This window comes from Rhineura floridana, chromosome 6 (assembly GCF_030035675.1).
Source record: "Rhineura floridana isolate rRhiFlo1 chromosome 6, rRhiFlo1.hap2, whole genome shotgun sequence".
Classification (NCBI taxonomy): Eukaryota; Metazoa; Chordata; class Lepidosauria; order Squamata; family Rhineuridae; genus Rhineura; species Rhineura floridana.
Genome location: NC_084485.1, coordinates 17,007,483 through 17,020,239, shown reverse-complemented (window position 1 = coordinate 17,020,239; position 12,757 = coordinate 17,007,483). Strand labels below are relative to the sequence as shown.

The 12,757-nt window shown below is 40.2% G+C and overlaps 1 protein-coding gene and 1 pseudogene across 2 annotated transcripts in view; both read left to right on the top strand.

Annotated features, from left to right (window-relative positions):
• The window catches only part of CDH4 (cadherin 4), a 1,183,781-nt gene that overhangs the window by 415,070 nt on the left and 755,954 nt on the right, over positions 1 to 12,757 (top strand). The window lies entirely within an intron of this gene.
• On the top strand, positions 7,206 to 7,324 carry LOC133388123 (5S ribosomal RNA; annotated as a pseudogene).

Genomic DNA, 12,757 nt, shown 5'->3' with positions numbered 1-12,757 from the left:
AATGCACAACATCTTCAGTTTGGCCTAATCCACAGACACAAACATGTTATTTTACTAGCCTATTAGAAAATCTGCCAGCCAGATATTCAGTAGGCATTGTTTGAAATCTAAGCTGGGTGAAAATGTGCCTAACAGGAAAAAAAAGGTTAGTTCCCACAAATAAGTTGCCCTTTTATGGTCTGATTTTATTTTGGTATACCAAATTTCCAACTTGCTGTTCTTCATGTTTTCATAATCTCTTTTGGCCTATTTGACAAAAACTGTATCTTACAATCAGATACATGCTGTGATGTCATTGCTCAGGGAGTCAAAAAGCTCAGCATCAGACATCTACAAAATAGTACCTAACCTTCTCTGTTCTGTAAGTTTAAAAAGCTTAATATTGCAAAGCATCGATCTGACAGTGTGGATAAGTTTTTTTTCTGTTATAATGTAATGGATTTGTGAATACATGCTTTTAGAGAAGGGAGACCAACTTCCATCTTTAGTAAGGCACCAGGTGTACTGTGTGATACTGCACAAAAACATATTGAGAATAACACCAAGTTCATATCTGCAGTGCCTACCCCAAATTGCTGCACCATTTAAAAGACGGGACTGAACAAAATAATAATAATGTTGGTTCTAATAAATAACCAGTGGCCCTCAGTATGATGAAGCTTCTTTATAGGCCTCAGTGAACGGGCAGCCGAAGATGTAATTGCCTCAAAATGGGTTGTACCATAAGCAGTTTTCAGATAATTGAAGCCCTAAACATTTAAACGAATGACACTGTTTGGTACTGTGTCCACCCAGAGCCCATGTTGCTCATGCCTTTTGGTGAACACCACGATTTTCTTACTGTAATTAATAGATATACCTTCCTCCTTACAGTAAATTCCAAATTTGTTAAGTAATCTTCTCATAGCCATTTGGGTTAATGAAATAATGGCCATATTGTCTGCATTGAGCAGAACTGGGACCTTCTGTTTCCCAACTGCATGGGGGGGGTGAAGGCAGAGGAGGATAGATCCTGAGTTGTATCATTTATGTAAAGATTGAATAAAAGTGGTGCCAAAATGCAACCTTGTTTGACTCCCCTTACTGCAGAGATTGAATCAGAGAGGGAGCCTGCCAAGCCAGTTCAAAATTTAATATCAGTATTGGAATAAAGGCGCTGCATTAAAAACAGCAGGCATTTATCTAGTGAGGTAGCATCTAGTTTCTTCCACAAATGCTGTCAGTCTGTGGAATCAAACGCAGATGAAAGATCTACAGTACAATATATAGCTTTTGTGATGGACCATTTACATATTTTGCATAAGATAATTCAAAACAAGACTGACTGTACTGTGCTCCTTGCGAAAACCAGCCTGTGTTGGGGACAGAACCTGATGTTCTTCAGCCCATTGTTCTAATTTGTATAGAGGGTGTTTTGCATATATTTTGGCAGGAACATCTAGCAGGCTTATTGGGCAATACTTTTGAGGGACCCCCCCGCCCGCATCACATTTCTTATAAATTGGAACTACAATATTAGATGTCCAGCCAGCTGGCAATATTCAAGTTTAATTAATTGTTGTAAATAATGTTGCCAGAATTGGAGCCCACCACACTGAATCCATATGAAATATTTCAGGTGGCAGCATATCCCATCCTGGGGCTTTACCTAGGGAAAGTTTCCCAATGAGACTTTTTACTTCTGCTTTAGTAACAAGGGGCCAAGTTGGTAGCACCTCTAAAACTGACTTATCCATTTTTTCATACTTCACTACTTGGCCCTCTTTGTACATGTTTTCAAAGTGCAAAACCCATTTTGACATTGGGATTTGGCCCTCCACCACTGGTTACGTCCACGTGTTACAAGATCCCAAAAATATTTTTTCTTCTTACTAATGATAACTTGTCTGAGATCTTTCCAAAATTTATCAGCATAACTCTCCTTTTCCCCTCTTCAGAGGTTCTTATATGCCCTTTGTTCTGCCTCCTGATTTTATCGTCAGAATTTTCTGTCCTTAAAGATCTAGCTGCTTTTGCAAGGACAGTTTTACTTCTTCTGCACTCTGCATCAAACCAAGATTGTGTTTATCAGATTCCATCTTCTGGTGTCAAGGTTTTACTAAAAAGGGCCTTAAGTTTTCTAACAGGACCTAGTATAAACTAAGAGTTACTTGCCTTATTTATGAGTTTTCCTGTTAAATTCATCATGGTCTGGTTCCCCAGTATTTGCCTTATTTCATCGGCCACAGATTATGTTCATCTAATACGTCTTTCCCCAGTACAGACACCCTGTATAGAATGTAGAGCCATGGACCTTTTTCATAGTGGCCCCAGGACTGTGGGATGACTTTTCTCAAAAGCTTGCATTATTTACCCCCTCTTCATTCTTAGACAATTTTGTAAAATCTATTTAAGAAAGTATTTGGGAATTAAGAACTGCTGATTATTATTTTTTGTCTTCTCTATGTATGGGAGAGAGGGAGAGAGGGGGAGGGGGAGGGGGAGGGGGAGGGGGAGGGGGAGGGGGAGGGAGAGGGAGAAGGGGAGGGAGAGAGGGAGAGAGAGGGTGGCGGCGGTGGCGGCGGTGGCGGCGGTGGCGGCGGTGGCGGCGGCGGCATAGTGAACAATGCTCTCTGTGATTTTATTTTGTGTGGATAGGTCAAAGCAATGGCAAACTAATTATAATACAAAAACTATGTTGGAACATTTTGCTGGTGTGTATTCTAATATACAATACATAAAATATTTCTTCCTTTTTTGTGTGTGTACAAATCTGAACTTACATAATGTTAATTACCCAATCATGGGATCTATCTCACAGATCCTTAGAACCAACCCACTAATGAGAGAGCTGTAGCCTTTTCTCAACAAGAAACAATATAAAGCCATTATGTGATTTTTTTAAAAAAGGTAGGGCTGCCACCCAATTAATCTTGATTAATTATACAACTTCATAAATGTGCTCTTGAGATACAACAACCATTTGTTAAAAAGGCGTATTTTGTTTTTAGATTATCTACTCACAGGTGACAGGGTGGCATAATCTTAGGACAGGTGTTCCCCATTTTTAATCAGTCTGATTGATTGATTGATTGATCAACTCATCATTGAGAGTTCAGTTTTTATTGTGTATATTTCAGTTTTAATGTTGGATTGCCAGCTGCCTAGATCTTTCAAAAGGCAAGGCAAACCCACAATAGGATTAGAAGGCCTCAGATACACCCCTTAATTAACAATGTTGTAGTTCTATCATGTATTCTCAGTTAAAACCATTTCATGTATATTGATATGGGAAGATAACAAGAGTATACCAGGGTGGTGGTGGGGAAATGGAAGACATATTTTCTCCATTTGGAATTCAGCAGTTTTCTTTTTCTGCAGTGATTGTAGCTTTGGGATTGAACCTAATCTAAAGCAGGAGAAATTGGTGCAGTTACCTGAAGTGTAAGTAGCGAGGGCGGCGATAGCTGAGTTGTAATGGTGTCTGTTCTGTTACTTGGGCACAATTACCCAAGTGCTATATTCTTTTTCAGCTTTGAGCTATCCCTTTGAAACATATTTCCATTTCAATACATGGAAATATGCGAAAGGGGCGGAGGGATTTAACTCCTGGAGTTCAAGAGTCAGTACGAATTCAATTCAGGTTGTCATTCTGTATGCGAAGTTTATCAGAGTTTGCTTATATCACAGGGATTTTATTCCACAGGAACCACTACACTGATATAGTGTGCCATTAATCAGATATTTAATGGTTTTTGTTGTTGTTAAAGTTTGAAAATATTAATTGTGATTGAGCAAAGAGTTTATGGAAACATATTTATTTGTTTTTAACATTATTCCTAATGTACAGAAGTGTTATAAAATAAGCAATAAACTATGTAACTTTTCTTTCCCCTGATTCATATTCGCTGTTTTCTTCTACATTGAATTAATTGAATGTATTAATTTTATAGTGCTTCTATCTTTTTTCCTTTATTTAATGGTTTCAATAAAAGAGAATTGGTGTCAGAGCCCAGATACCCCAACATGGCGAACAAATTACATTTGACAACACAGTAAGTACTTTACATTAAGTTAAGACCATTGACCATTCAGTATTTTTAAAGTACATGGGTGGTATCCAGTGAAGTAATTCCTTAAGTGCAAGAGGACTTCTGGCTGTGCAACAGATCTTCCCCTCTCTCTCCTTTCCCCACATGCCCCTTCATACTCCCTAAATATGTTTTGGGTTTCCCCCCAACCCTCCAGAGCAGATTTGGGGAGAGTGCAAGGTGCATGTGGGGAGAGGGGAGAGAGGGGAAGTCCTGTTGCACAAACGAAAATCCTTGTGCTAAAAGAACTATTACATTTGATATTGTCCTATACCTCCAGGAAGTTTTGAGTTGGGGTGGAGATGAGTAAGGTTTCAAAGGGTTTGTGAAAATCCCAGAGCTTGGAAAAGTTACTTTTTTGAACTACAACTCCCATCAGCCCAATCCAGTGGCCATGCTTGCTGGGGCTGATGGGAGTTGTAGTTCAAAAAAGTAACTTTTCCAAGCTCTAAAATCCATAGGCATTAACACTGGGGGGGGGGGAGTCATTTCAGATCCAACTGACCATCCCTGTATAATTCTACCACTTGTTATAAATAGCAATAATCCTTAATATGGGTTTATATTTTTATAATAAATTTGAGTCACTGGAAATAGATCTTACTGTTGCTGTTTTCTTAATGACAATCGTTGATGTGACCCCCCCATCAGGTTATTAATGAATCCCAAATATAAGAAGGCTAAATCCGGTAATCATATTTATTTATTTATTCAGATGGAGATACTGAATTGCAGTCTGTTGCACCCCACAACAAACTGAAGGAAGGCTGCTTTCAATGAGCTGTGATAACAGATGTTCAGAGCACATTAGTTTTCATGGAAGTTTAATTTGGCAGAGCCTTTGTATCTCTGTTGAACAAATGGATTGGATTGTTTGTTAGCACAATTACCCAATTTGTTGGATTGGGAGGAGGTTGTGATGACCAGGCATGCATCTTATTTACTCCAAGAGCAAGCAAAAGTGTTTCTTATTTTCCATTCATTGCAATATTTTGCATTGTCTCCTGCTTCTATTTCCTTCCCTCACCTCCCCTGACCTTTTTGAACTTCTGACATTCAAGACATTCAGTGTTGCTGTAAACAGTGGCTGTGATCCCAGGAAGCCCCATGTGTGTACAGGACTGGGAACCCCACATGTAAACAGAACTGGCTTTGAAGATCCTACTTCAGAACCGTAGACTGCTGAAGAGGCAAGCCACTGAGCAGTTGATTGATGGCTTGCTTCTTCAGCAGTCATGACTAGTAGTTCTGCAAGTCACCATGAGAGTGGTTGCATTGGATTCAGAGAGCAAAGCCATTCCTATGAAGGTGATCAACTGTAATTGGTCTAAGAAGGAATTAGTTGAGCCACACTGTAACCCAGCTGTTGTTTGTCAGAGTTGGTTTCAATATTCCAAGCCATTTGTCCCCATTGCCAGCTGTTCTCTGGCTTGTCTCTCCCTGTTTTCCCTTTTGTTCCATCCCTTAGGACTAGCTAGAACCAGTATGACAGAGTGGGTGATCTTTATTGTTGTTGTTGTTATATGCCTTCAAGTTAATTACGACTTATGGTGACCCATGAATCAGCAACCTCCAGTAGCATCTGTTTTAAACCATCCTGTTCAGATCTTCACGTCTGTGGCTTCCTTTATGGAATCAATCCATCTCTTGTTTGGCCTTCCTCTTTTTCTACTCCCTTCTGTTTTTCCTATGATGGTGATGATTGACTGATTGACTGATTGACTGATTGACTGATTGACTGATTGACTGATTGACTGATTGACTGATTGACTGATTGACTGATTGACTGATTGACTGATTGACTGATTGACTGATTGACTGATTGATTGCATTTGTATACCGCCCAATAGCTGAAACTCTCTTGGCGGTTTACAACAATTAAAAACATTAAAAACAAATATACAAATATACAAATTTAAAAACACATTTTTAAAAACAATATAAAAACACATGCTAAAATGCCTGGGAGAATTATTATTGTTATTGTTGTTATTGTTGTTGTTGTTAATAATAATAATAATAATATTGATTGATTGATCAGTCAATTAATTGCCCGCCCTTCACCCAAATATCCCAGGATGGGTTACAACAATTTTAAAACACCTAATTAAAACAGTTAAAAACAACCTAAACAACATCACAGAAAATAGGATGGGTCCTAAAAATATACATCTCAGGTGTCAAAGGCCAGAGTAGCTTGGAAAAGTTACTTTTTTGAACTACAACTCCCATCAGCCTCAGCCAGCATGGCCACTGGATTGGCTTGATGGGAGTTGTAGTTCAAAAAAGTAACTTTTCCAAGCTCTGGAATGAAGTACGTCTTCAGCATTCACTGGACGTTGTACAATGAAGTTCCCAGACACACCTCAATGGGGAGGGAGTTCCACAGCATAGGGGCTGCCACAGAGAATGCCCTCTCCAAGGCTGCTACCCCCAAACTTCTGAGGGTGGCAGAACTACCAGAAGGGCTCCCTCTGCTGATCTCTATACCTGAGAGTGTCTGTAGGGAAGGAGGGCTCTTTCGGATATTTGGGACCAAAGTCATTTAGTGCTTTAAACGTTAACATGAGGACCTTGAACTGCACCTGGAAATGAACTGGAAAACAATGGCAAGGTGGGAACTATTAGCATAGGAGCGTTTGCAATATTGCCCTCCTTGCTTATCATGGGATCACCACTCAGTAGGGATGGGTGAGAAATTCAACTCAGTTCTCATCTCAGGAAAATCTGCCTAATGTGCACTTTCCAAAGCAATACATGAACCAAAACGCAGCCGTCAGTCAAAATTTACACTTCTCCAAATGTTGTAATGCAATTCTCCAGCCAAGTGACTTGTACAGAAATGCATAAAATGCATGTATTGGTGAAAATAACATACAAAATTGCATTATGTCAGGGAAAATATAAATGTTAGGGAAATATCCTTTGCAAAAATGGGTATATTAGGCAAAATTGTATACAAAAAGGAGACAGTGTCAGTAAAATGCTGATGAATTTTCATGAAGACTTTTTTTTTAAGTGTAAACTGATGTGGTAATGTAAAGAACTGGATTTAAGAGTAGAAAAAATAGAAATGGAGAGAAAGTGAAATTGACAGGTTTGCCCATCCTTGACATTCAGTGCCATTACAAGGAGGGATACAGCCATACTACCCTGAACACGCCCGATCTTGTCTGATCTTGGAAGCTAAGCAAGGTCAGGCCTGGTTAGTACTTGGAAGGGAGACCGCCTGGGAATACCGGGTGCCATAGGCTTAGAGGAAGGCAATGGTAAACCACCTCTGAATACCTCTTACCATGAAAACCCTATGAATATATCCAAAAAAAGATTCATAGGGCCGCCATAAGTCGTAATTGACTTGAAGGCATATAGCAACAACAACAAGAAGGAGGGAACCTGGTTTTGGTTACTGCTGGTAAAAAGCTCCTAGCACCAGCATGGTTGACCCTAGGTCTCAGTGAGGCAGTAAAGAGCCAGTGCTGTATATTGGTTAGAGCATTGGACTAGGACTTGGGAGACCAGGGTTGCATCCCCACCGAGCCATGAAGCTTGCTGGATGACCTTGGAACCTACCTCACATGTATGAGTATGAAATGGAAAAGGAGCAGAGGCATGTACACCACCCTGAGCTTCTTGATGGAAAAGGGGAATATAAATGCAGTTCATCATCATCAAATAAGCCCTTGTCTTGGCTATACCACTTCAGACTGCAGTTGTGGTGTGTGTCACATGTTAAAATGCACCTCCATACAAAACAAATGGTCTCTACATAGATGTTTTGGGTTGTGGTGTGCTTTTTTTCTTCTTCTTTAACGTGCAAGGAGCTTATATAATTTTAACAGATAAGGGACAGAAACTGAAAGAGAACAATGAAACACAAGTAATGTTGCATTTATTTAGAAGCTTTGTAAACTGATTGATCAAGCTCTCCAAGCTGCATACAATTGTAGATAAAACACTGCCAAAATCCACAGACCAATTAAAAACATTAAAATACAGATAAGATCAATACCATTTTAAAAACAAATATTGGTAACTAAGTCATATGTCTGGATAGGCTAGCAAAAAGAAAAAAGTTTCCAGCAGCCATGTAAAATAATATGAGAGTAGCTGCCTAATGTTAAAAGGCAGGGATTTCCAAAGCACAATGAATCCATGGCTTAGGTGGAACTTAAACTCAGGACTCACAGGCTTAGATGTCTCTTGCCCCTCCACTGCCATTGTAGCACCATTTTACAGTATTTTCATTCAGCATGCCTTGGATGGTGCAAACGATTGAGTTTTATTCACAAGTCAATTACATCTGAAAGGACATTGTTTGGCAAACACCTGTAGTATGGGGTGTAAAAGGGTCTCCACACTATTACTAGGGAGTAGAGGCATTGGCCCCATCCCCAGTGTCATGAATAACACTGCCCCACCCCACAGTTTGAAGTGGGCAGCTGCTGTGCTAAAGCCAGTGTGTAAGCTCACGTGTAGACTTTATCAGTGCAGAGGTCCATGCTCATGCATGGGTGTCCAGGGGGCTGGCAGTGATGCGGCTGATACTGGTGTGGAGGCTAGCAGTGTGGCCCTGCGCCTAATCATGCAGAGATCCAATCTTGTAATTAACAAGTGAAGGAGGCTTATCTGGTTCAAGATTGGGGCCAAGAACAAATAGAGTTTCTTTGATTAAAAAAAAAAACTAACAGAAAAATCCGAACTATAGGAAGCCGATGCAACTTAGGCTGGCATCTAAACTCTGTCCAAAAGCAGGGATACTACCAGCTGAGCCAACCCAAGCCTGGCAGAGGGAAAACAAGACTTTAAAATAGAGTTTAACTTACACCACTCGTTTTGCCAGTGAAACTTCTGCTGGGTGGCTAGGGCGCATGACTGAGCTGAACAGAGTTTGGAACAGGGGCAAATTTCCCCCTGCCTGTCCCGCCACTTCTCTAGAACACCACTTTTGGGGAGGCTTTTCTCAGCCTTGGCTCAGCCAGGATGGGACACTTCAGCCAGTCCAGCCAGAGATCCACCTATCCCCAACTCTGCTCATCCCGGCAGACCTTGAGTTTGGATTGGGCCTTCAGGTAATCACATCCATGAAAGCAACACGCTGTTCACTGTTGAATTCCCCTATTTTATTTTAATTAAGTCAAGAGAAAGGCCTGTTTAAGGCTTCTCAAGGTAAAGACAGTTGTTTGAGTTGTGATATTTTTGTTGTGAAGGGCCCATTCATAGAACTTTGGTGCATGTTAAAATGTGGGTTATATCAACTTCTTTGATGTAGTAAAAACACAGTCAGTTTACCCTGAATCTAGTATTTCTGCCAAACTTTGCTTCAGTGTGGACTTCCCAGCAATATTCTGTCATGGTGATTGATTACCCAGGCAACCAGTTCACCGGGGACTCAGTGTTAACTTAATTGATTTCTATCGAGAGTCTAACTTGTCCAAATAGCCATTGGAGTTGATGCGGAGCTAAGAATGTGAGCCAAGAAATCTTTGGTTTTGATTTGATCTTCTCAAAAACTCACTGGGCATCACTAGGCATTACACCCTGGCAGTGGTGGCTGGTGGCTCCATGTTAATGGGGCAGTGAAATCCACTCCCAGTTTTAGTCTGAACGTTCAACAAGCTATCCAAGCTGCTTCAGCAAGTTTGGACTAAAACCCAGAGCCCAAGTAAATTCCACTGCCCCACTGACATGGAGTCACTAGCCACTACTGCACCCTGGTTTCCAGACTGCCTGATGTTGAATAGATTATCTGATAATGAGTTCAAACCAAGGCTGTTAAAAAAAAGGCTTGCCTCCATCATGAGCTGCTGAGCCCCACTCTCTTGCCTCAGTGATCCTCAGTGAAGCTGTTGCCTAGCAACTACCAACAAATTTGGAAAGGACTGTGAGGCGTCCTTCCCTGGCTCTCCCTGTCAGGTTCCTACCTGCTCGTGGTTACTGCCTGTCTCTAGGCACCACCAGGGACTCCACCAGTCCGGACTGCTCTCTCTTATGATTTCTCTCCCCGCTCTAGCACAGATCTCAACAGATCCCCCTGCTAGGCAACCACCAGTAACGTCCCAATACTAGTATTCCCAGAGACTCTGAATACTGGTATTGTTATTCTCTTCACCGCTGCCACCATTTGTTACAGTTCCCCTTCAGCCTTGGTCATTACCTTACCCTCCCTTCTGGTCTGTGAAACCCCAGCCAAGGATCAGGCCTTTGGTAAACCAAATTAAGTATTTATTACAGATAACAAAGCTAACAAGATTAACAAGATTTCTTCTTAAGGCACATAAGCATATGGTTTTACTCAATACTAATCCGAACTCCACCTCCCTCCTTCTTCACTCTCTCCTGGCAAACAACTCTCTAAACCCCACCAAGCAATCCACTCTTTCTCTTCTCCCCCCAGATTCCACAATTCACCACCCCACATTCACCCAGATTTACCTGTCATCCTTTCATTTATACTGTCAGCCATTTTAAACATTCAGCCAATCATCAAGCATTCTATTGCCCATTCACTCCCCCTCCTCTTTCACTACTTACCATGTATACTCTAAACAACCAGCACTTACCATATATACACTAATATATAGGAACATCACAAGGACATGTGAGCAGGCTGCCAACAGCATTGCCAGGAGGCTCCAGGGATCATCAGTAGGCCCTCTATTGCAGAGGTAAGCAGTGCTGTGCCCTCCACATGTTGTTGGACTCCAACCCCCATCGTCCCTGATCATTGGCCATGCTGGCTGGGCATGATGGGAGTTGGAATCCAAGAATATCCAGATGGCACCATGTTGCCTTCCTGTGCTGTACTGGTGTGTGCGCCTTGGCAGATGCTTGGCAATGGTAACATCTGATGGTCTTGGTGAACCACTTAGTGATTTTTCCACCAGTTGTAGCAATTACAATATGCTGTGCTAGATACTGGATGTTTTTAATCGGAACATTATTGCTTCTTTTGTTGCATCCCATAGAATTGTAATACAATAAAATACAATATAAGAAATAATAAAAAATACCGTTGAAATCAATATGAATATTTAATGCAGACATGCCACAGACCACCAGAATGAAGATTGCACACCTCTGATGGTCCATTGACTGTAGTTTTGGAATCCCTGATCTAATCTGTTCCCCTAAACTAGGGGCCTAGGATCAGAATATGGCTCCCCAGACCTCTCTGTCTGGCCCTCAAGACTCTCCCAGGCAGCATCTCCACTTCACAGGCCACCTGTCTGTCTCTTTGTCTGTCTCTTATTGTTAGGATTAGAAGCCTTCCAAGATGAAGTTCAAGTAATCCAAATTTCTGATTGCTTGTCTTTCTCCTCACTTGTTAGGTTAATGACTGTGGATTTTGCCTGGAAAGCAAACAACCAATCAATTTCAGAATCACACCCTGATTTTCCTAATAGCAGTAGCAATGGCAGAATCCATAACAGTGGGACATTGATACTGCAATAAATTGGAAATCATCTATTTCCACATATCTTATGCAGATTGTATATAATAAGTGTGAGGAATGTTTTCAGGCTACAGATAAGGAGCCTGCAACAAAGCGGAAAACACTCATTTCATCTTGATTTCAGAGCCGTGAGACTTGACTTTGGGGATTTGGAGCTTGACAGTGAACCGAATCACAAGAATTTCAAGATTTGGCTTTCCCTTTGCTTTGCTCTCCTTCCCAAACGCTTGATGAGCCTGAGCTTCCTGCAACAGAGACTGATGAAGAAGCTGTCAGTGGAGGCAAAGACTGTTTCCATGATGAATTAGTCTTCAGGCACTTCAAGACCAAACATTTTCATCAGATCTTTTCTTTTTTTTTTACAATAATTTTTATTCAAATTTTCATAAAACAAACAAAACAAAATCATAAAACATTCAAAGACAAAAAACAAAACAAAACAAAAATGATTAAACAAAAAAATAAAATGTTGACTTCCCATTTGTCGCAGATCAGTTATAGGTCTACAATATATAACAATCCTGTCTCTTAAATTATATTATAAAATCACTTTCCTCCAGTAGTTATCTTAATTAATCATCAAATCTCATAGACATTACTTTATTCTTTCCACAAAAAGTCAAAGAGAGGTTTCAATTCTTTAAGAAATATATCTATCAATTTTTCTCCAAATAAACATGTCGATTAATCCATCTCGTTAATAATAATAATAATCTTATTGTCATAACCATAGTCCAAATAAACCTATCGATTAATCCATCTCATCAAATCTGTTAAATCCAATAATTTCAATAGCCATTATTCCATTATCCATATTAATTCCATCTTCCATCTTCAATAGTCCTGTTAAGTCCAGTAATTTCAGTGTCCAATCTTCCATTATCAGTATTCCATAATAATCTTGCTGTTGTAGCCATAGTCATATAATAAGAGTCTGATGGGAATTTCCTCTATCCCAAATATTTTCTTGCCATCCATTCTGAATAATTTGCTGAAATACTGTTGTAAAGTCATATCTCTGTTCTTCTTTTTTACAAAATGCACTGGCTCATCTCTTGAGAGTTTTTCCATTGTCACATGGCTGCAGTTAATTCCATAGATTTTCTCTATATCAAGCTCCATCACGTCATTCCAGTCCAGAAAATTATCCAAGCCATTGATAACTTTATCTCTAATATCTTCATTAATTTCTTCAGAGATAACGTTAAATTCCAAACAGTAGATTTTATTT